Source organism: Zonotrichia leucophrys, chromosome 2 (assembly GCF_028769735.1).
Source record: "Zonotrichia leucophrys gambelii isolate GWCS_2022_RI chromosome 2, RI_Zleu_2.0, whole genome shotgun sequence".
Taxonomy (NCBI): Eukaryota; Metazoa; Chordata; class Aves; order Passeriformes; family Passerellidae; genus Zonotrichia; species Zonotrichia leucophrys.
In genome coordinates, this window is record NC_088171.1 from 114,380,614 (window position 1) to 114,404,172 (window position 23,559).

Sequence of the window (23,559 nt, forward strand, 5' to 3'; positions counted from 1 at the left end):
CCATTCTTTCTCATACACTTTCATGTTTCAAGGCCAGGTTGGACAGGGCTGTGAGGAATCTGATGTTCCTGAAAGTAGCTCCTGCCCATGGCAGAGATTTGGAACTAGATGACCTCTCAGGTCCCTTCCAATCCAAGCCATCCTATGGTTCTAGATTTACCTTTGTTTTCAGTTAGTTATTGCTTTAAAAGCTGCTCTAAAGCTTTGTGTTGTATTGAAACCTGCATTGTAGCCCTGCTTCAGCCAGGTACTTGTGAAATGCTCCTTTTCAGTCACGTGGCACCACTTCTGAGGGGGGATGGTTAAGATGATGCTCACCAACAGCAGGATTTCATACACTGAATTATTTTGAATCCTGAGACAGAGAGGTTTTGGTTGCATTGGGTGAAAACAAGGAACTTACAGTGTTGCTTCCATCTACAGTAATACAAATCTCCTTTCTGTTCTTATTTTTTATCAGCTGGCTCTGTCTTTGAGCTCTTATTTCAAGAGCCCTTATGGAAAATTGTCCTATATAGCACAACCTTTATTGCTCATCATTCTTTTTTTAATTTCAATCAAAGAACGCTTTCTGAGGTAGGTTTTGAGGCTTTTTTTTTTTTTGGAAGTTTTTGGGTTTCAGTGTTCAAAAGCTCCAGAAATCCTTCTGTGCTTTGCCTCAAAGAAAATCCAAGTCTCCCCCACAGAGAAGTGAGGAACAGAACAATTAATTTCTGCTGCCTTCACTCATTTCTCTAAAATTCTGTTAGACTTACTAACAGATCTATTTTTGTTTATCCCTCCATTGTATATAAATTAAACCAACATTTATGGGATTCGATGCTATTTTGCTACAATTAGATGTCCTGTAACAACCTCTATGCTTTCCATAAATAAGTTTAGAAAGAATCCTCTCTGCTTTCTCTCAGAAAAGCTGTCAGTTGTCACACCCTGGAATATCTGGGCTGCCTTCAGCAGCACTTGTTCTCCAGCCTATATCTGACAAATCAGAGGCTGCCATAACGAGACAATTCTGTGCAGAATTTCTCCCTGTAATAATGGTTTCAACAGCTCAATCCATATCCAAATTTAACTCTGGAATTCTACAGCAGACTCTAACAACTACCCACAATCTTTCCCCAAAGTGATTTTGTATGCAAACAGAATCTGTTTTATCAGGGAACCCTTTCTGAAACATCCTGCTGTCATTCCATTCACACACACTGCTTTTGCCATTATTTCCATTTTTTCTGAATACCAGCTTTCTTTCAGCACCCATGTCCAAGGAGTGATTATGAGGCCATGGGTGTTTCTGTAACCCTACAGGTCTTTTTGTAACCCTATAATGCTTCATGTCCTGTGTTTATTTCCTGTGTTTCCTGATGTCCTGTCCCTGTCCATTCATCTATCTAAAAGTATGATGCATCAATACAACTTGTAAAAGCAAGAAGCAATGTACATAGTTATTGTCTTAACAAACCCATTTTGCAGGACCTCAACCCCTGAAAGTCATCAGAGATAACTAGTGAATATTTTTATTTTTTCTGTTTAACTGCAGTAAAACAACCCTAATTCCTTTTGCAGCATTAGTAATGAGGAGAACTGCATGAAACATTTTTTCATAATAATATGTTCTGATGACTCTGGTTTTTACTGAGTTTATGCTGGTATCTTTATCCATGTTTATTGCCTATTAACTGGTCATAAAAAGACCAGAGGATAACACAGCACTATGTAGACGTATAAATGTTAAGTGTGCATTATGATGCAAAAAATATCATTTTGGGAAGCTTGGCCACTTATTAAACATTTTCTTCCATTCATTACATCATAAGAAAATGAATAAACTATTAAGGTCATTCTGAGTGAATAGCAATAAGGCTTTATAACATACCAGCATAACATCTTCATATGTAATTTTAATAGAAAAAAAAAGTAATTAAAAACAGTATTAAGAAGATTTAGTACACATTTTACTGCTACTCTTTTTGTCCTCATTCTTCTCACATTAGCAATCCTAGCTACATTTGCAGATAGAGGTGTCCCTAGTTAAGCTGCAAAAACCTGTTGGAAGGTATCAATAAATCAGCTGGTTACCAAAGACAGTAGGTAGGGGCCTCCTTCACTAAATTTTGAAAAAATCATGACATATATTTGGATATCCGAACACAACCTTAGGTACATATTTTGTCATACCTTAGAAGTATTATGCCAGTCTGAAAGAAAAGAATTATAAGTGGTTTTATAAACTTACATTTGAATAGGAATATAATTTAAAGATTGGTTTCTCAAGGCTTTTTGATGCAGTTTGTTCGAATACCAAGCTCGTAATCTCACCTCTGGGTGGTATTTCCACCTCAGACCAATTGAGTGTCTTGTCACAGAATGAAAGAATAAAATAGGTCTGAGGCTCCTCACTCAATCATCTGGTCCAAACCCTTTTAGAGGAACAACCATGTTCAAAAAATTGATCAGGTTCCTCAGGGCCATGTTTGTTTGAGTTTTGTGCACTTCTGTGGTTGCTGAGCCCACAGCTTCTCAGGTGAACTGTACCAGTGCTCACCACGCTGGCAAAAATCTCTTTTCTTACCGCAAATCAGATTTTCCCTTGCTGCAATTTTGACTCATTTTGTGCCTCTAAGTTTGAGGGCTTTGTATAATTCTCCTTTTAGACAGGAGAAAATGGCAATTGGATCTCTCCTCTTGATTCACAGTCCTCTCTACCAGTCCTCCCTCAGGCTACACAAACCCAGCTCAGGCACCATAGTCCCTAACATTGTGGCTAGGAGTGGACAAGGGAAGGGTTACAGATGTTATATACCTGGACTTCTGCAAAGCCTTTGACATGATTCCCCACAACATCCCTCTCTCTAAATTGAAAAAAGATGGAGTTGATGAGTAGACAGCTAGACTGTGGACAAGGGAGGGTTGGACAGTCACACTGAGAGAGAAGAGGTCAGTGGCTCAGAATCCTGATGGACATTGGTGGTGAGTGGTGTTCCTCAGGGGTCCATATTAGCACCAGTGATATTTAATATCTTCATTGAGGACGTAGACAAAGGGATTGAGTGCACCCTCAGCAAATTTGCAGATGGCACTGAGCCACTGAGTGGTGCAGCTGACACATCTAAAGGGCAGGACCCATCCAAAGGGACTTCGACAAGCTCACAAAGTGGGGCCATGAGAAATTCATGAGGTTTAATAAGACCAGGTGCTGGTGCTGTACCTGGCTCAGGTGGGGTGATACTGAGGTGTTTATACCCCCAGTATCAACATGGGCTGGGGGATGAAAAGATCCAGAGCAACCCTGATAAGGACTTGGGAGTGCTGGCGGGTGTGAGGCTGGACATGATCTGGCAATGTGCACTCACTGCCCAGAAAACCAACCATATCCCATGGTGAGTCTGAAACAGCCTGGGCAGCAGGGACAGGGAGGGAATTCTGCCCCTCTGCTGTGCTCTGGTGAGATCCCACCTGCAGTGCTGCATCCAGCTCTGGGGTCCACAGCACAGGGAGGACATGGACCTGTTGGAGTGAGTCCAAAGGAACCCGTCAAGTTGGTCAGAGAGATGGAGAACCTCTCCTACAAGGAAAGTATAAAAGAATTAGGATTGTTCAGCATGGAAATAGGGTGACCTTTCAGTACCCAAAGGAGGCCTACAAGGAAGATGGAGACAGATCATTTACAAGAGTATGGAGTGACATTCTATGATCCTTTTATTTCAGTGACTCTTCACTGGCCTCGCTCCAGTTTGTGAATCCATTACCAGTGGCACAAAGTGATATGAACATGCAAGAGTTTTCCTTTGCCTTTGTACGTCTCTTTGTCACTCCTCTAAGTCTTCTGAGATCCCTCTGAGGGCAGCCCTGCTCTCCTGAGGATCAGATGATCCCCTCTGATGGATCCAGGCTTTAAGGGCATTGTGAACCTGGAGGTATTATGAAAAGAAATTCTTTACTGCTGCAGGGAATAGCAAAAAACCCCAACAAAAGTTATTTTCACATTATCTACAGATTTTTAAATTTAATAGTGCCTTCACAAAGCTGTTAATGTATACACAGTGGTAAAGACAGCCTGAGACATAAAGTAGTGCATTTAGTTTCTGCAAGCGTGATATATTGCCTACATACTGAATTTTATTTGTTGGGGAATGTCAGAAAGTTGGTGGCATATCCTTCTGCTCCCTTTTTGTTGTGCTATAAGTGAACTTGCCAAAGAAAAAATTTCCAATTTCATTTCTGGGTTCCTGTGTCTTTTATGACTGGTACTTTTGCTTGGGGATGGGAAAAAAAGTGATGCATGCTTGGCACAGAAAGAGCTTTCCTGTGTCTAATATAGCAGTGAGAAATTTTAGTCGTGATTGTGTCTTACCCAGAGCCTTCACAATACCTCAAAGATAAGAATTAATGTGAATTCTTCATCATGCAGTGACCTTTAAATCTTCAGTCACAGAGCCAAAGTGCATGTCCAGCTTCATGCCAAAACCACAGATCTGAAATTTTCTGTCATTTTCATTGCTAGTGCATGAGTGCATGTTAGTTTGTTAATCTTCAGGATTACTTTTTTTTTTTTTTTGCCAAAACTAACCAGAAAAGTAATCTTTCCTGATGAGAGTGATTTCAGCTGTAAGTTGCATGTCAAAGTGGGAATGCTGGTTTTAAAATGTACCTCACATGACATTCAAGTTTAGTGGTATACAGAATATATTGCAAATGATGATATTTGTATGGAATTTCATACCTGTAACTAGTTTTATACACATTAGTATTTTTCAGCTGTGTGTTAGATGAGTATCAAGCTGCAAATATTAAAAACAAATTGTATTTTTGCTTTGTGCTCGGTTTTGCCAGTATCAGTGAATAGCCAGTGTTAAGTGCGACTCAAACAAAAGGTCCAGTCAGGGACAGGAGGTTCACCCCTGTGGGCACCTTCTCACTGAACTCAGTGGAACTGTTTTAATGAATAAAATCTACTTGCTGAGCTGGGATTTATAGGAGCATTGTTTTACAAAAAGGTATTAAGTAGCTGTCTTTTATGTTAAGCATGCCATTCTACCTAACCTAATGGGGATAAAAGCCTATTAAGTGTATTTTATTAGTTTTTGGGTTCCTAACTAAATTATAATGAAAATGAATTTAAAATATTTTCCTTTTTCCAGTGAGTGTTATTTCTAACAGTACGTCAGTTAATAAAGTGATAAACTGTGTTCTGTTCTCTGTATATAATGAATACAGTTTTAAAACAAATCATTAATCACTTTTCTGTTACTGCTGAAGAGAGAATTTCTAGTTTTAGTTTTGAGTGGGGCTTTTAGCATATCATTTATGCCTGGGTGGCCAGTGTGCCCTTGGGAGTTAAATAGCTTGAGCAGGAAGAATCTCGTGGTATGAGGTTACTCAATTACTATTGATCCCAGGCCCTTATAGCTAATAGTGCTTCTGCATGTTCTTGCCCACCCTCTGGACATTTCAAGATGCAGAGGAATTCTTCCATACTCATAATTGAGTCAAAAGTGTGAATTGAATCCTCCCTCAGTGTGACAGCCACAAGTAGTGCTCCCTGTCATCCTCCAGCAGCCCTCCAGGATTGTCACAGAGTGTTGCAGGAGCTCTGACAGCTGCAGCCTCCCTGGAGCTCCTACCCAGTGAAACCAGGAGGACCCAGGAGCCCCATGGCAGGGTCAGAGAGCAGCCCAGGGACTGATTGGGAGCATCCTGCAGGTGCTGGGCCCTGGGGCTTTCAGGGCTCACGTGTAGCAGAGATCAGCAGCAGCAAACCCCTTCTGCCAGCTGCCATATCGCTCTGAGCGAGGCTGCTGCCATGTCCCCGGCTGTGGGGACAACAGAGTGACTCATGAAAAACCTCCCAAATCGCTGCAGTTCTCAGTCTGCAAAGTGAAATAAACTAACCCCCATCTCATGCTTTATGCTGTACTAAAATCTGCAGTAGCTCAGGGGCTGCTTCGTGAGCTGTGCTGTCATCCCCATCACAGGGGCAGTGAATGATGGGGTGCTCCCCTCCTTCAGCCATCTGCTGCCACCTCGGCGTCAAAGCCCTCTGAAAGCTTATGCAACTTCAGGCTGTTCTCAGGTTTTAATGAGTGCCCTTGGTGCTCTCATAATCTCCCCCCTGCTCTCTGGATAAATTTATATTCAGTGATTCATCATCACCAGAAAGGTAGCTGGATGGATGGATGGATGGATGGATGGATGGATGGATGGATGGATGGATGGATGGATGGATGGATGGATGGACGGATAGATAGATAGATAGATAGACAGACAGACAGACAGACTGACTGAAAAGAGCTGTTCAAACGCCATCATAAGCTGGATCTTTTCCAGGTCTCCCCTGCCATAGAAAGGCATTCAGAGCTTATTTTGAGTTCCTAGGTTAGTCACTCTTGGTAATGAAACTAAATAAGTAAGATGCCCCAAAGCCATAAAAAAATTGAGCTCTGGTGATCTGCTTGATCCTGACCCTAAGTGACATGGTAGCATTTACTCTCTGTATATTCATAGCAGCTTGTCATCCTTAAATATAGCTCAAAACATTACTGCTTTCCTCAGTAACTGGGCTCTATGCTGGTTTGGCTCAGCAGAAGGCAGAAAATGTGCAACTTGAGTCCAAGGCAGCAGCAAACTGAAAATGGCTCCCCATGCCTTTTCTTCAGACCCACTGTACTCCCAGCAGATCTCTCTCATGCCATGAGACCAGGACTCTCATCTAGAGGTTTTCAATGATGTATTTTCACCTGCAAGCACAGTAGACACTAAAATCATTTGCAGTAAAAAGAAATTCTGCTAGAGGATGAATATTTTATTTCTTTTTTCTTGTCATTTCTTTTAAAAAGCAGGATTTTACTTTCCACCCCTATGGAGTCAGTTTTGTTATAAAGAGCGCAGAAATGCCTGAAAGTATCTTGAATGACAATTCACTAGGAAAGAAATGGGGTTACAATCATTTGCTTGAAAAGAAATCCAAAGGTGTTCTCTGTTTTTGAGGGGTTTTCTTTCACTTCCTTCATAATGAGTGTAGCAGCAAAATTGGGAAAACAAGCTGGGAAATTTGCATGATGTAGCCACCTGGCTGACTCATTGCCACATCTGCTCTGGGGTGGTTCACTTTCAGCCACTTCAATGCCATTCCTTGAGAGGCAGAGCCATGCAAACAAGGGCAGAAACAGGTCCTTGGGTTTGCAGCAGCAGCACATCCTGTGGCAGCAGCCTTTAGAGCCAGATGGGTTTTCTGAGCAGAGCATAATGCATTGCAATTGAATTGATATTTTAAGCTAACACATGTTTAGATCAGAGAGGCTCACAACACAGTCACTTACAATACACGGCTGATTGCCTCATGACAGAAGCAGCTAAATGCTGTAATGGGGAAGGTGGTATCAGCATTTCACTTCTAAATTTTGATTCTCAGTTACTTAAAGCGGCTGTAACGATTCACTTTCATCTGGGGCTTGAACAAGGACATGGGCCAAGACCCAGAGCAATCTAAAAAGCAGTAGGAGTTTATTTCTTTATACAAGAGGGCAGCAAAATCTGCTACCCCAAAGGCAGGGTCCTGTGTTAGTTTCTGAAACTGACACACAATTGAGGCAATGAGAATGGACAGAGCTTTGAAAAAAGCTCTTCTGAAAAGATCAGCTGGATAAAATCTACAGAGCTGTAAATGATCTCTAGGAAAGCACATTAGCTATACTTCATCTAACATGAAAGCTGAAGGAACAATGAGTTGAACAGTGGCAAAGTGTGTTGAGGAAGTGTTATCTTTAAAACATTTGCCTGTATAAGGTATCCCTTTGTTGTCAGGCATCACTGAGGCCAAGCACAACCTGTAAAAGTGACCAAGGATTGAAGAACATTATTATTATTATTGTTATGAGTACTATTATTATTATTATTCAGCATTGTAACAGCAAATGCTTACAATCCAGCCATTGTGTCTTTCAGAGTTCTGCTTTCTGAGAAAGAAAAAGCATTTTTATTCATGGCAGGCTATTCCTGAACGGTTTATTGTAGAATGCTTTTATACCATTCAGTGAAGTGTCTTGCTCTAGTTGTTATCAGCAAATGAAGTAGCAAGTCCATCACAACTGACTTGTGTTATGTTTGTTACTGCACTTGGGGAACTCTTATGCATCAAGGGCTTTTTTTTTTTCTTCTTACTCAAGATTTCATCAATAGCAGTCATCAAGACCAAGTCTTTCAGATTATAGATTCAGAAGTATTTAAACTGGCTCTGCAGAACAAATTAGGAAGATCAGACACTTTAAGAATATCTTCTGCTTTGACAGTATCTGCACATACTGTGAATCAATTTCCAGATTTGATTCTAAGTAGAGCATTCTTTATGCAGTCTTGAAACAGAAGAGACAGAGAGCTGCATATACAAAAGTTAAAAGATTGAAAGGTATTATAGAAGATGGTTACACAAATATCTGAACATGAGTAATTTGTAGAACAAAGTCTTCGGCTAAGAAAGGATTCCAGTTAGAGACTTTCATACATTTTTCTACATATGAGCTGTACCTGCTATTAAGTAAAATAGTCCTGCTGGGAAGGCTATAGAAAGATGGTTCTCGGATACCAAATTTCTGGTTCCAAGAACTGTATATTAAAATTTGCCAAGTCTGTAAAGAGAGAAGATAAGATGTGAGATCTTCAGAAAGCTGGAATGTAATGAAGAGAACACCAGGCTTTTAGATCACATCTTTGGGTTGATATTTTGGTTTCTTCCTATAACACACCAATAACCTGTTACTTTGAAAAAAAGCTTTAAAAATTGCATGTCTAAAGTTAGGAAAAAAGATCCATAGTTAAACACATAAATATGTAATCTGCTTTCTAAATGTATAAGTATGTGTAACTTAAAGAAAAATTTACAGTTATGTGTTTGTAAATACATTGAGGCTACAGAGGAATTTTCTAAATGCTTGTTGATCCAAATGACATCTTAACCCACTAAAGAACTGAAATCATATATCATTGAAAATCATTAAAATATTTGAGTCTTTTTACGTTATCATGTGAAATCATTAATATCTTGTAGCCTTGTAAAAGTAATAATCCAATTACAAGATATTTAACAACTTAAAGGGCTTTCATTACTCCCTTAATAAGCTCTATAAAATCATTAACAAATTTTGAATATAGATATTTCTTTAAATAAATATGTTTGTCTGGAGTACAGTTAGGTTTTCTTTAAATTTTTGCCCTTTTATTGACGTATCTGGTACTATCAGACTATGAACTTATGAGTCTACATTTTTGTTGTCTGATAAGATGGCCAAAAGGAACAAATTTTTTTGCCTAAGGATAGTATAATTAGTTAACTACTGTTTAGTTTTTGATTGCTTCCCCCATAAGAACACAAAACCACACATACTATTTCATTAGCACCTCACCGATGAGTGCTAAAATGTTTATTAGTTCTTGACAGTGACTATTTGATGCTGGTTCCAGTTAAGCACTACTGCCTAAATATTCATTCCCTGGCTTATTAATCCATGGTGACAGGTCCTATTTCCTCCTTTTTGTCCTCCCATCTATTTCCCCACCCAAACACACACTTTCCTCCCTGTTTGCAAAAGACAATGACAATATTTTAATGACAATGTCATAAATTTTGAAGAAAAGGGAGGTAACGCTTTCAACCAGTATTTCTGTTGTCAAAACCAAATGCTTTATCCTCTGAGTGTCTTTGAATGCAATCATTTAAATATTTTCAGCCCTCTAAAGCCATTACCAAGGCTGTAATGGTACAACTCACATGGTGTTTTTATTATGGCCCCTCCCAATAGTTAATGTCAGGTGTCAGATGATAAGGAATATATTTGGATCACAAAGCTCACTCTCCTGCTAGGAAACACTAAGAAACTATACTATGCAAAAGCACTAAGAAATTACACTATGCAAACAATACAATCCCACAAAATGCAAAACAGCAGCCAACAAAAATTAGCATTTTGTCATTAAGTACATGCAAAGTGAGGCAAGAATAGACAAACTGTGCAGAGTAGATCATGTGTTTATGGGTGGAGGGATTTAGGACTAAGATTTGAGATTTCTGTGTAAGCTGGCACTGAATTTGCATTTTTCCCCAGCAGGGGCATGAGAAATGTGCCCTCTTCTCCTCACCCAGGACTGAGAATTCATGCTGCATGAAAGTGTCCTAAAAGCTACATATGTTTCGCAGGAGTCTGCATCTCTGCTAACATTTCCTTTAAACAACTGGAAGAAAAAAGTTTAAAAGAAAAAAGAGTAGCTACGTGCATGATCATAAATTGCTCTAGCCTGCTTGTTTCCATGTCCCAGTAAGCTTCAGGGTTTCACCAGAGAATGCAAATTGAAACTGACTGCAACAGTTGGCTCTAGATTTTGTTGTCAGGGAGCAGTATTCATTTTCCTCAGTGCCTGATTTCTCTTGCCTTTCTGCTCAAGAGAAAAAGAACAAAAGGAGATGAGGCAGATTGGGAGAGCATGGCTTAGCAATTAAAATACGCTAAAATTATACCTTCTTCCTGCTATGAAGTGCCATAACCCCAGGATATGAAAAACTAGATTTAAAATAGCAGAAATGTGCTGTTATGAGTGGGGAAGAAAGAGGCAACAGATGAAGGTACTGGCCAGCAGAGTGCAAGCATGCAACTGAGCTGCCAAACCTGAATTTACATTTTAATTCTCCCCCTACACAAGCTTTGCTCAAAGCCTTTGTGAGGCACCGTGGATCTGAGTCCTTCTGCAACACTGAAGAAAAGCACACGGCCCATATATTTTCTTCCAGCCAAGATTCCAGCTTGGAACCATCCCAAAACCTTCACCCTGGGTGGTACCCAGGCAGCACAGCAGCCTTGCAGAAGCAGGGCCTTGACCCCTGCTGAGCATTGCTCATGGGGATCCCATCCAATCTCCCACCCTGGTGGAACTCCTGTTTTAAGACCTGCAGGAATCGCAGGCAGCCTGGTGTACCCCGTATGTCAGTGCCATGAGCCTCGATGGGCACACCAAGCTCAGCTGTGACCTTTAGGCCAGCCAGCTTCACATATCCCAGGGACAGGCTGCTCCCTCTCCACACTGGAGCTTTTTGAAACAATCCTGGGCCTCTTTCACAGGTGTCTGACAGAGGAGAGGGAGGACATGAGGGAATTCTGCTAAGATTTCACACTAGAAGTTCAGTTTCATCTTCAGTTCTTGATAGACAGTGATTTGCTCTGGTTTTGGCTCAGGTTCGGGTTCATTTCAGCTCAGAGGTTTTCACTTATTCTTCTCAGACATCATCCTCTGTTACAGGTTTACTGTTGTTGCCTTTGCCCAACCTGGAAATGGAACTCAAGATAATTTTAGTGAGGAGGTAATATAAAAGGGGATCTTTATTTGAAGGCCTTCACAGGCAGTTATGGAAAGATGTCCACAAAAGCATCCCCCCCCCCCAGGGTGAGTACATTTTTATAGGTTTTAAGTAATTAGCATAATTGCTAAAAAGCACCAATTAGGAGGACAAGTGGTGCTGCAATTCTCCCCCAGGTCAGCCCCTTTTCTGGAGCCCCCCATTTAGCACTAGCTGTGCTTTGTCCATGAGAATGTATCTCCAGGAGTCGTTCCCAGCCTTGGTTCCCAGGAAGAACCAAGGTAGCACAGAGCCCTGTACCCCCCAGGGCTTGGAGCTCTGGAATTTGGTTTGCCTTTCTGCCAAGGAAAAGGCCATGGAAAAGTACTGGGCAAACTAGCTACTAATACAATGGGTGACAGTTACAAACGTATTTGTGAAGAATACAGAGAACATATAAAAGAACAAAAAGGCAAAACCTAAATGGCATCACTGTGAGCTATTATTTTAGAGGATTCTGATGGAATATGCCAATGCTCCCAAATAACCACTGATCATCTGGCTCAGGCTCTTCCTCTGACTTGTATATTAAATGAGCTGACATTTGTTTCAGCTCATTTTGTTTTCTGCCAGAATCCAAGCTATCTCAAATTATCTCGTTTTAGGAATGCTCCTCTTTCTGGTCTCTGTTTGGACGGGGGATTCATATTCCTTTGGTCTCAGTGATCCACTGTTCCTAGAGATACTCATCTGAATATCCAATTCTTGTCATCAGGGTTTTGTGCAAGGACATGCACAGTTAGGTCAACAAGAGAGAAAAGGTGTCTTAGACTAGGTATTCCTCAGCCAGTTGAAGGGGAAAATTTTGCCTGAAATTAACATTATGCCAAATGGAGACAGGTCAACTGTCTGAGCATGCTTCTTAGATTCTCATGTAAAGAAATTACTGGAAGCTGCTCAAAATCTGGCAAGGTGTCTTTGTAATTTTTTTTCTAATTCGGAACATAAAATGTCAATAATGTCCTGCTTACACTACACTGATACAATTTATGGCCCAATACTTGAATCTCTACCATCAACTGCCATGGGAGCTGCCTGAACAATGGTTCTCTATTATGTGTGGAACATTTCACACTGTGAAAGTGTCCTCAAACACTTAACAGAGTTACATAAAACAGTCTCAGTAAATAATAGCAGGGAATAAATAAATCTAAAAGATTTAAGCAAAGGAAAGCAGAAATAATTCAAACACTTAGTCAGACATGCAGCACAGAGCTAGGCAGTAAATGATGCCTTGTATTTCTTTTGAAAATACCTAAAACAATTGTTTTGCTTTTTCCATTTGCTCTCTAAAATACTGACGCTGCCTCTCAAGAAAGCTAAAGAGAATTAGTGTCATAAACAAGCAGCCTGGTGTCTAACAGAGGCAGCCACACAGTGTGTTAAGCTTTCTTTACAAGAAACCATCCAGTCCTGGTGTAACAAGCTAATTAACCCAGTCCATGTGATTAGAGTTATTCAGCCATGGAAAGCTGGGCATGTATTTAAATACTTTGCTGAATTGTGAAGATGATACTGACAAAATTGCATGTTAAGGGTGGAATTAATCTTGCTGAACTACAGTTCTGTTTAAAAGTTAGATGTTCTGTTTAAGCTACTTTTATAACCAGTTGAGAGAGGCACCTGAAGGACATTCTTTCTTTCTTGAGAGGCATCTAATGTAGATGGGACGACTTACCCTATCTCACATCTCTCATTGGACTAGAAATTAGCTACCTGGAGTTCAGGCAATTAATTTAGTTTCAGTATCTCACTGAAACATGGGTAAAATTTAGAGAGATGGACACACATTTACTACTTCTATGTCTTTCACTGCAAGATAGATGCTTGAAAAATTTGTGGAGAGAGATTTCTCATTTCTGTGCACATATCAGGGATTTGCATTGCTTTGGAATCTGGGAAATTTTTAATTCCTTCACCACAGAATTTTTCTTTCATTATCATATAGGAATAAACTAAAAGTTTGTTGAGTATGAAAAAAAGATGCTGCCCTTAAAAAAATCACAATTGAATCCATGGCAGTTGTGTCACACCTGCAGCAGTAAGAAACACAGCAAATGTTTGTGAATTAATACTGCTACAGGTCATACAGTGAATTATAATATCTATTGTGCCCTAAAAAATGACAGTGCTGCTCTCTGAGGAAGGAACAGCTTGTTCCACCTGCTACAAGATCAGCCTTTCAGCCTTGTACAGAAAATGCTCCAATGTGATACCTTGGGATTATCCTCATATAACTGGTTTGCCTAATTCAAACTGGCAGACACAATCTGAATTCAGTGAATCAGAAGATACATGGGATTTCATCAGTGAGATCATTTAAGTAGATTAACTCAGGCACTACCAGCCTCTGTCAGCTTCTCCAGAGAACTCTTGGGGCAAAGGAGGTGAAGACAGAGGCCAAACAAAACTGCTTGATTGCAAGTGCCCGTATCACCACACTGTATCAGAGGCATCCATAAGGTAACTGCTTTTCTAGGGATGAAATCTGAAATGTCTGGCCCATCCTTACAGCCTGTGTTCTCAGAGGCAGACGTGTCATTTGCAGTACATCTTACAGTTCCTTTTATAAGAGTTATAAATGTCTCTTTTATACTGTAGACATAACTTCACTGTCTCAAAATCTTAATAACAATTGAATAACAAAATGCAAACATTATACTTTGTCAGCATAAACAAAACAGCAATTATGTTAAAGGTCCTACAGGCATTGCTCATTTGTATTAATAATTCCTGCTTTTCAATCAAGCTGTACAAGATGCCAAGTTAATTATTTTAAATACTTTTCAGTCTTGGCACTTTATTTGAACTTCAAATGGGGAAGTGAGGAGAGAAACAAAGAGCAGAGAAATGGAAAATCCTTCACCATCAAATAATTGAGGCATATGACAGAAGAGGATTTAGGAGGAAAAAGCCCTAAGGAGAATTTGGGAGGTTTCACTAGTTTGTTCAATGGTGAACCATCCAAAAATGAAATGCCTGAAAAGCTGGAGGCTGAACAGCTTAAGATAGACTGTGCACACAGAAGCATTGCAATGTTAACTGCTGGAAGAGGCATAAATTATGTATTTCTGATGTGTCTCTGTGGGCCTTACAACCTTCTTTCGACCCTTAGGGTGCTCATTATCTGCAGGAGCAATTAGCAGACAGTATCTTGCAGCTAGCATGATTTCTTACCTTTAGAGTGATTTCAAATCAAATAAAAAGGAGGCTAATAGAGCCAAAGAGGCCTGAGCTGTGAAGTTGCTTCTGAAGTATATTGGATAGAAATGATCAGTGAATTGAAGGTACATGGTGTCAGGAAGGCTGGATTATGTCTGGCTGGTTTTGCTTGCTGAATCTTTTATGTTTCAGATAGATATTGTTGTTCCTGTGAGAGATTACGCAAGTGACACAAATAATGGAAAATGCCTTCATTAATTCTGAAAGAAAAGGCCTAACTTCCCTTACTTCAGCAACTTCAAGCTGATTAATCAAAAGATCTGGTTTTTTTAACCAGCCAGAATAAATTACAGACAACAGAGGTAAAAAAGCACACTTAAGACTGGTCTTAGGAAAAGAAGTTCTAGTGACCAACAATCTGCTTAACTCCCCAAACCCAGCAGAAATTTTTAAAAATTTAAGATACATTAATAGCTTAGGAAAAAATAAAGATCAAGTGCAAACGACACTATTTTATCTCAAATTCTGAGATAAAATTTGTACAAAACTAATTATTTCAAGTCTTTAAAAATCTAAATTGAATGTTTCTTATCTGAAAGAGAAGATTGTTAAATACAAATCAGTCCTGTATTATGATTTTTCTAGAGCTGTCCTATTGCAATATGGAAATCCATGACAATGTTTAATATACAGAGCCTGGCACAGTTCTGTGTGATGTGATGCACCATAATTTTCTTTAGCAGTAACATGCTTTATTTTCAGTTCTTTCCTAATGCATGAAAATCATTTCAAAGGCTACCAGCTTATTCATACTGAGGTACATTATAAAAGCCACATAAGTTAAAAAAATATTACTAAATTTCTGGTTTAAAAAAAAACAGACTTTTAAAATATACACCAAAATGTTTATTATTGCCATATCCCATTAGTCCACACAAGCCACCATTGTCTTAAGAGCATCTTTTTACTGTTTCATCATGAGTTTATGCTGAGTCTGGAAAAGGGATTTGTATATCTTCCTACATCATACAGACCTGCTGATTTCACTGAGGATCCAGGTGGAATCACGGATCTGGCTTCCACTACAGGACCGAAATTTTAAGTTTCAAGTTCTTGGAATTGAGGACATTTTTCTCCTGTAAACTACAACACCTTGAAAAATGCTTACAAGGAAATCCTTGGAGTCATTCTGTTCACCTGAATTTTATCATCACTCACATGTGGCCAGGATTTCTCTACCAGGAGAAGCAAAGCCAAATAAGAATTGAGACTGGATTTGCAGCAACATGATTTTATTCATATGAATATTATTTTTAAAAAGCTATTGAGCCTTAAAACCATGTTCAATTTATGTTAAAAAGTGAAATTTCATCTTACATGTAGAAACATCAGTATATTTATTAATTTCTAAAGGGTAAATGATAACAAGATTTCAGAAGCAGAAAATGAAAGGGTGCTATTGCATTTAGCACAGCAAAGTCAATCATCTGACTCTGCATGTTGCTCCCCTTCACTACAGGAGTTAGAGAACATAGATCAGGAAGAGGGCAGTCAAAGTCACAGCTTTGGTCTTGGGGGATTTCAATTACTCAGGCATTGATTAGGATGACAATTAGATGAAAGGTGTAGAGAGGAACACATTTGTAAAGGTTGACCAGGGTTGCTTTCTTTAGCCATTGTTGAGGTGACTACATAATGAGAGCTTATTTAGAAACTTGTCCTAACAGTTGTGAGCTCTGATAAACAGAGTTCAGGAAACAGCAAGACCTTTCTGGGTCTGAAATCTGCCTTGTGGTCAGGAAACACAGCACTGTTTTCCTATCACAACTGCCACCATTCCTTCCAGAAACCCCCTACCAGCTCCCTTGTGGCAAATGACCATATGATTTCCAAAGATCTTTTGTCCCTCCTACATTATGTCAGAGTATCTCTACCCTGACTAAACTCCTTAAAAAATCATAAGCATACTACTGACAGAGGCTTACAGAGACAAATGCATCTCTGTCTATGTGTGTGTAAACACTAAGTCATCATCATAATACTAGAAGTTTTTTTCAAGCAATGCTTTATATTCCTCCAAAACAAGAGGTGGAATATCAATAATTAGGTAGAGCATCCTCAAAAATTACCATAATGGCAGTTTTATTTACCAGTGTGGTATGGATGTGAAATCATCACATCATAGCCTTTGCCAAATAGGTCAGTAGAAATGAAATCACAGTCAGCCAGAAGAGGAGCCACCTCTACTACTGAAGAGTTTACCCGCTGTACACAGAGAGTGCTTCTTAGTCATCACAACAAACACTTTCCAGGAGTTCCATTTAACTGAGGGCTGCTTCAAGGCCAAGGAGCCCAGGTCACATGTTCAATTAATCCTATATAATTTTTTAATACTTGAACAGTGTGTTAATTTAAGGCTCAATGCTACCTTCAGATATTCAGCCTCAAAGCCTCACTAACAGAGCATATTTATTTCTTCACTTTGGAGAAATAGAATGTGAAAATGCTGATATTGCTTCTAACTCTGCTGTTTATTGAGCACCTCTGTGCCCTACTTTAGCCAAAGGTGATTCCTCTGCAATTAAAATGGAATTTCCTCTGTTTCCAGCCTGTCATTCATGCAGCTTCTGTGACTGAGCCTGTAATGAGCAGTTTGGGTGCAGCTAGCTCATTTTGTGTGCAGAACCAAGAAGTTCCAGCTCTTCCCCAGTACATCAGGGATGCTGTTGTTTTTCAGCTGCTGCATGTGATGTTTAGTCTGGGAGGGAAATTTCTACAGAAGCTAGAGCAAGGTCTCAGTAACAGGTCAGATCTATTTTGGGGGATTTTGAAAGACTCAAAGCATTTATGAGCACAAGGATCTCCTAAAACACATTGGCATAGCTCAGTGGTACAACTCAAAACTGAGCTGTGAGGACTGATCACCCTCTCCTTCAGGCCACACAGGTTCTGGTGGGAGAGAATCCAGCCGTCTCCTCCGGCCTGCTACACGAGAGGGCAGGAAAACCCTTCTCGATGCGTCATTCACGCTGGAGACGGGGAACAGGACTGTTCTGCCGGCAGACCCTGTTTTTCTTTGCCTGTCAAAATACACAGAGAAATGTGTTTTCTACGTCCACCTAGCTCGGTTAGGCTTCATTGAGACAGAGTCAGCGGCGGTGAGCGCGGGGTGCGGAGCTGCCGCAGGCCCGCAGTGCCACCTAGTGCGAGCCCGGCCACCGGAGCAGGCCCGCTCGGGGTGACAAAATAACAGAATAATAGCAGAGAATAAATAAATATTTATTATAAATATGCTGGGCTGTACCTGCCTCCCCCCAGGGCTTCTTGGGACCTTCCCGCTGGGCGGAACAGGGCTGCGGCTGAGTCTCCTGGTGGTGTGGGGATGCCGAGAAGTTGTTGCGGGAGCTGTAGCGCTGCTGATGTGCAGGGTGCAGGGAGGGGACAGGATGGCTCCGGCGCTCAGAGGCTTTGGCGTTTTAAGCACAACCTGAGGGAACTGCTGAGTTCATCGGGAGAGACTTGGAAGCTCAGACTTGGAAGTTCTTCGGTTCTGGTGGCGTTCTTCAGGATGGCTGGGGGTTGAATTGATGCCACTGGGCACATAATCTAGAGTGTAACAAACTGAAAAAACCCAAATGGGAATTCAGGTCAAACTTCATTCCTTGCATCTGTGAGAGTCCATATACCACCAGAAACCAGCAATACAGCTGGATGAAGGGGAGGATGAAAGCAGCTGTAAACAGAGGAGCATGAGCAGGAAGACCTACCAAAGGAGTAGTCATGTAGGCTTGCAGTTGTTGGGATGTTTCGTTCATCCTTCTGGCTTCTTCAGCTTTCTTGCTGGGGCTGTTAATACATGGTGTGCATATAAAACTGTTCCAAACTGCTAAAAGAAAGCACAGCGAGGCACATTTTTTATATTGCTTGGCAAAAAAAAAAAAAAAAAAAAAAATCAGCAAACTCCACACATAATAAATAGTCAGTGCATCAAAATTCATACCTGCTGTTTAGGAACAGATATGCACACATTTATTACCAGTTTAAAATTCTTTATAATATCAAATGTAGCTGTATCAAATCCCAGAGGAACTCCCCTGCAGAAAAAGGGAAATATATTGCATCAGTATTTCATTATACAGTCCACTGATCACAAAACACATCTACTCTAGGTTTACCCCAGAGTCCCTACCTAACACACTGCTCACTCAGAACAAATGCAAGCTCCAGAGTCTCAGGAAAGGGAGTTTAAACCACAGTCTTTCACTGTGGCATCTTATTGCCTGAAGATAATTAGCACACTTCACAAAGCTCTGATGAAAGTTGTCTTTTTTCTTCTTCTGTTAATCTTATCCTGTCGTCTAATGGTCTGAACACTGCAAAAATGAAAATGCATTCATTAAGTTAATGGCTTTGTGGACTGAGGTACAGTAGAACTCCTGTATTTGCTGGCTTCCCTAAGAACTACCTCTGCAACCAGGTGTTGCGCACCACAATCACATTTTAGGATATAGGAGCCTTCAGCTTTGTTATAATAAGCTGAGAGTAAATGGTCTGGGAGCACACTGGCAGGGTATTCCCTGGTCCCCAGAGGGGCCACCTGGCATGTTTGAACCTCTTCATGTTCCTGTTATGATGTTAGCACGGGGAAGAGGAGATGGGCGTGCAAGAGTCAAGAAGGACAACTTATCTTTAAAATGGCAATCTGACTAGTTCCTGAAATAAGTGTGGTTTTATGCTTCCAAATATTGACAGATTTAGTCAGTTAAGAGATCATGATGTCTACAGTAATGGACATCTGGAGCGACAAAGTTTTTTCTCTTCATACTGCACAAAGAAGGCATGAAATATGATTAAACCAAAAGAGTATTTTTAAATACCCAATTCACACAGGCATAAAACACTTCAAGAAGCACAAAGCAATGAGAAATCAAACTCCCAGCAATGGAGAGAGCAGTGGTGTGCAGGAACACAACACTATTCAGCCACAAAATGGTTACAGTACAATGTAAATTGTTCACTTTAACATTCAAGTTGCCTGCTTTTGCCTCTGGTTGCATAACAAACTCAGACTCAAATACTGATTGCTTTCTACACTGAAAAGATCAGCTAAAGGATTACTATTGTTCAAACTTTTTCAGGAAACTTAGAGAGGTTTATGCTGTTAAATCAAAATTCTAGTTTCCTGTTTTGATTTGAACTATACACATTCAGAGCAGAACAGAGCATTTGTGTCACATAAGTTAATACATGAAAGCATTCTGTTTTCTTCTCACAAATGGTCTGCTAGAGCTACAATTTCAACAGTGTCTCTTTCATGATATCTTGTCTTTTGAAGCTGAAATTCAAAGTGTGGGTTTGAGAACATAAAGATAAGAAATTGGAATCAGAGTTACACCATAACAGTTTTTACAGAAGAGTAACAGAAAGTTGAAGTTTTAAGTAACCAGGATTCTGACAGGGCACATATAGAAAATTATTGTAAGAATTCCTTTCCTTCTCTTTCATTAATATTTTGCATTAAGATAATATTTATAACTACTTGTCAAATTGGGCTATGTGCCATCCCTACATATACTAAAAGCAGTAATTCATAGTGAATTAAAATATGTGGAGGTCAAAGCAAAAACATTAAAATATGTAAAGGGAAGATAAGCAGTACATTTGCCACCACTGAATATAATGAAGTTCGATGGGTTGTCATCTCCTTACCTATCCATGGAGATGAGATGGGAGGAAGCACAAAAAGAGGAGAACAAATGAGAGGAAAAATTTGTTATGAATCCAGGCATTTTATTGAAGTTCTTGCTGTAAGTGAAAGAGACTAGAGACACTGTAAAAGAGCAACAAGAAGATGTGGGCTGATGGACAATGAGGAGCTGTATTCTGGGGAAAGCAGAGGCAGAGAGATAGTAGATGAGATAAGTGTGATGACAGTTAGGAGGAGGATGTGACAGGTTTTGTCCTCAACAAGATGGTAAATTCATTGGGATAGGGAGCAGAGTATTTGGGATTTGCAGTTAGTATAAGTAATAATGACAGGGATTTTCTTTAAAATGGCTCCAAAGGGCCATCTGCTCTCTTTTCTGGTGGCTAGTGCTGGCTAGCACAGTAGAACTCTTGACCATAGCTTACTAAAACCTCAATAAAGGAACAAAAGTCAAGAGCCTCTTAGAAACTCAACACTGCAAGAGCTCGGTGCAAGATCAAGTGCCCTGGAGTACCTCCCTCTGTGACACGAGTACTGCCACAAGGGCTCCTTTCCCACCTTTACATTCAACCACAGCAGCCTTAGATTTTCCTCTATCATGCCTTGGTAACACAAAACACTTTTGCTTTTGTAAGCAAAGCTTAAGAAACCACTCCAACCCAGACACCCAAGAACTAGGAGCTGTTTGTTGCTACATTACAGCTAGGTCACAAATCTGGAGGTAGCTCTGTAATATTCACTTAACTGGCAGCATGGCTTTGAAACAAGCATCCACTCTTCTCTTTGCATTCTTCAATTTCCCTCTGTCCTACTTGTGTGAGTGTCACAGTGTAGGGCAGCCCCAAGTCTGACAGGAGGCATTCCTCTGCATCTTCTTTGTGTGAAGCCCTGCTGCTTCAATCCTGCATTCAGGAGGGCAGGAAATGCCCTAGGTCATGTCAGCTACCTTAAACAGTGGTGGGATGCTCTGCCCTGATCACAACAGGTACACTGCCTGCTGCCCTCTGCCTCCTTTCACTGGGCTGCCTATTATAATTGTAAAGGATTGTGCTGTTAGTATGGAAAAGACAAGCTGGGAGATACTGCTGTGCGTTAAACAGAGACAGAAAAGGGGTTTATTACTGATGGCGTGGGGGCTGAAATGCTAAAAAGGCAAAAAGAACAGGGTGACCAGGTTGCAATGTGAAACTCAAAGTGATGAGAAGTTGCAGGTCATGCTCGAGGAAGAGAAAAACAGGATTGGAAACAGGAACATGTCAGCATTGGAACAATTCATGTGGAAGATCAGAAATTAATCCATTGGGAGAAAGTCAGAAAATGAGATTGCTAATTTAAGAAATAGCTAAGGCATCACCAAATTAGTTTTTGAGAGTCAGTATCTGGCAGGTATGTATGAACAGAAAGCAACAGCAGAGTTATTCATAGCTGGAAATTAGGAGATACATGGGACAGAAACATTAAAGATTAGCTTTAAGCTGTCATGGTGACAGTGAAACAAATGACAGAAAGAACTTAGAAGGAAGAAAACCCCAAAGAGAATTTTGAAGGTTTTGTGCAATATAGTGGTGAGCCTTCCAAGGTGTGAGGTCTATCAGAGGAAGACAGACTGCGCAGGGAAAGATCTGTTTAGTGCAACATCAAGTAGAACATCTGCTCAGCTGCAGCTGACCCAGCTCTGTAGGGACCAGACACCACAATACAAAGCAAATCAAACTTGCATCTGAACACTGACAGGAGGCTGAAGCACTTCTGGCCAAAGAGCTTCATTTCCTTCATTGAACCCAGGCACAAACCAGCTACAATGAACCACTGGATCCACCATCTACAAGGTGGTACGTGATCCCTTACTGCTACCAGTCATGCACACAGGTTAAAATGCCTCCTGAGATATGGAAAGCACTGAACACAAGTCAGGCCAAGAGAGGGGTCCTGCCATTTCTAGTGGTGCAATATTATGTTACAGTGCAGCATCCAGGAGAGGAGAAAAGTGTCCAAAACCAAGCAGAGGAACATCCACTACAGATACACAAACCTGCATAAATCTCTTATGAGGCTTGTAAATCCATGTTTGCAGATTTGTATGCCTGGATAGCTGGCTGCAAAGCTAAATTAAAGCCAAGGGTCCAAAACTTCCTCCCATAATGGTTAGGAGGAGAAACAAACAGCAAATCACATCACAGATTAGATGAAAGTAGACGAAACCTCGAGTGATAATTTAGTCAAACCCTCTTGCTCAAAGCAGGGCCATCACTGATATCTCCCATTATGGAGACCACAACCTCTCTGCACCTGTTCCAACATTCCACAGCCCTCACAGTAAAAAAAAAAATAAAAATTAAAAAAAAAAAAAAACACACACCAAAGTGTGTGTTTGTTATCAGAGGGAATATCCTGTGCTTCACTTTATGCTCATTAACTTCTGTCGTGCACATCACTGAGAAGAGTCTGGTTTTGTTGTCATTCCATACCTTCTTGGTCATTTCTCATGAGCGTCTCCTCACAGCACTACCTCCTTCTTCTCTGCACAGCCAACTGACTCCAGCTCCCCTCCCAATTACCTGACCAACTTTTTTATAGCACTCATCCTCATTGGACACAGCTGTGGCCTGTTAGGGGCAGGCCTGTTTCTAATCTTTGGTAATTAGTACAGCTGCAACTCTTTAGAGGTGAGATTACCTGTTGCACTATCTTTATTTTCTTACATTCTATTCCATCACATAGTTCCATTTTTTTACGTTCTCCCTCAGTTATTTATATACATTAATAAAATTCTCCACCAAGGCTTCTATTTACCAAAATCCTTTATGCAGAAAACCTATACGTTTGCCATAAGTCTGCATAAACTCTTAATAAAAGATCTAGAGTGTGGGAAAAGGAAAGAATGTTGTTCTGCCCAAGGAAGAAGATCTTTGCCAAGACAGGCCTTGTTCCTGTACCTTTGAGAAGGATAGGAGGATGTAGGCAGTTCCTTCTACAAGAGAGGAAACTCCTCTGGTTCCTGGGATCTTTGTAAACCACACTTCAGCAATATTTCCCTGTCTGTTCAATAACAGCATGCTCAAGCTCCTGCCCAAAGGAGCCTGGGAGACAGAGGTTGTATTTTCTTGCACTGTGGGCAGAGAGCAGCAGGATTGCAGATGGATGAGCAGGTGCCCAGTGCCACCATCAGGACTTCACGTGTTAGGGGGGAGAACTTCTTTGTGGAAAGGCACACCCAAAAGAAAGTGTTGGGTTAAAACAAATTTCCATTTAAATTTGGTAAATTTAAATGCAGGTAAATTTCCATGATCATCATAAATTAATTTAATTACTA

The 23,559-nt window shown here is 40.4% G+C and overlaps 1 protein-coding gene and 1 long non-coding RNA gene across 4 annotated transcripts in view; one reads left to right on the top strand and one right to left on the bottom strand.

The window, feature by feature from the left end:
- XKR4 (XK related 4) overlaps positions 1–23,559 on the top strand; it is a 215,735-nt gene that overhangs the window by 144,916 nt on the left and 47,260 nt on the right. The window lies entirely within an intron of this gene.
- LOC135443302 (uncharacterized) lies at positions 16,554–22,818 on the bottom strand. Of its 3 annotated transcripts, none has more exons than XR_010438956.1 (5): positions 22,715–22,806; positions 18,540–18,633; positions 18,307–18,425; positions 17,844–18,160; positions 16,554–17,619 (listed from the first exon to the last, which is right to left on the bottom strand). It is a non-coding gene; the product is annotated as an uncharacterized LOC135443302 (long non-coding RNA). The 3 variants fall into 3 exon arrangements; XR_010438957.1 differs by lacking the exon at positions 22,715–22,806 and adding an exon at positions 18,729–18,867 and having other exon boundaries at positions 16,807–17,619; XR_010438958.1 differs by lacking the exon at positions 16,554–17,619 and adding an exon at positions 18,729–18,912 and having other exon boundaries at positions 17,803–18,160; positions 22,715–22,818.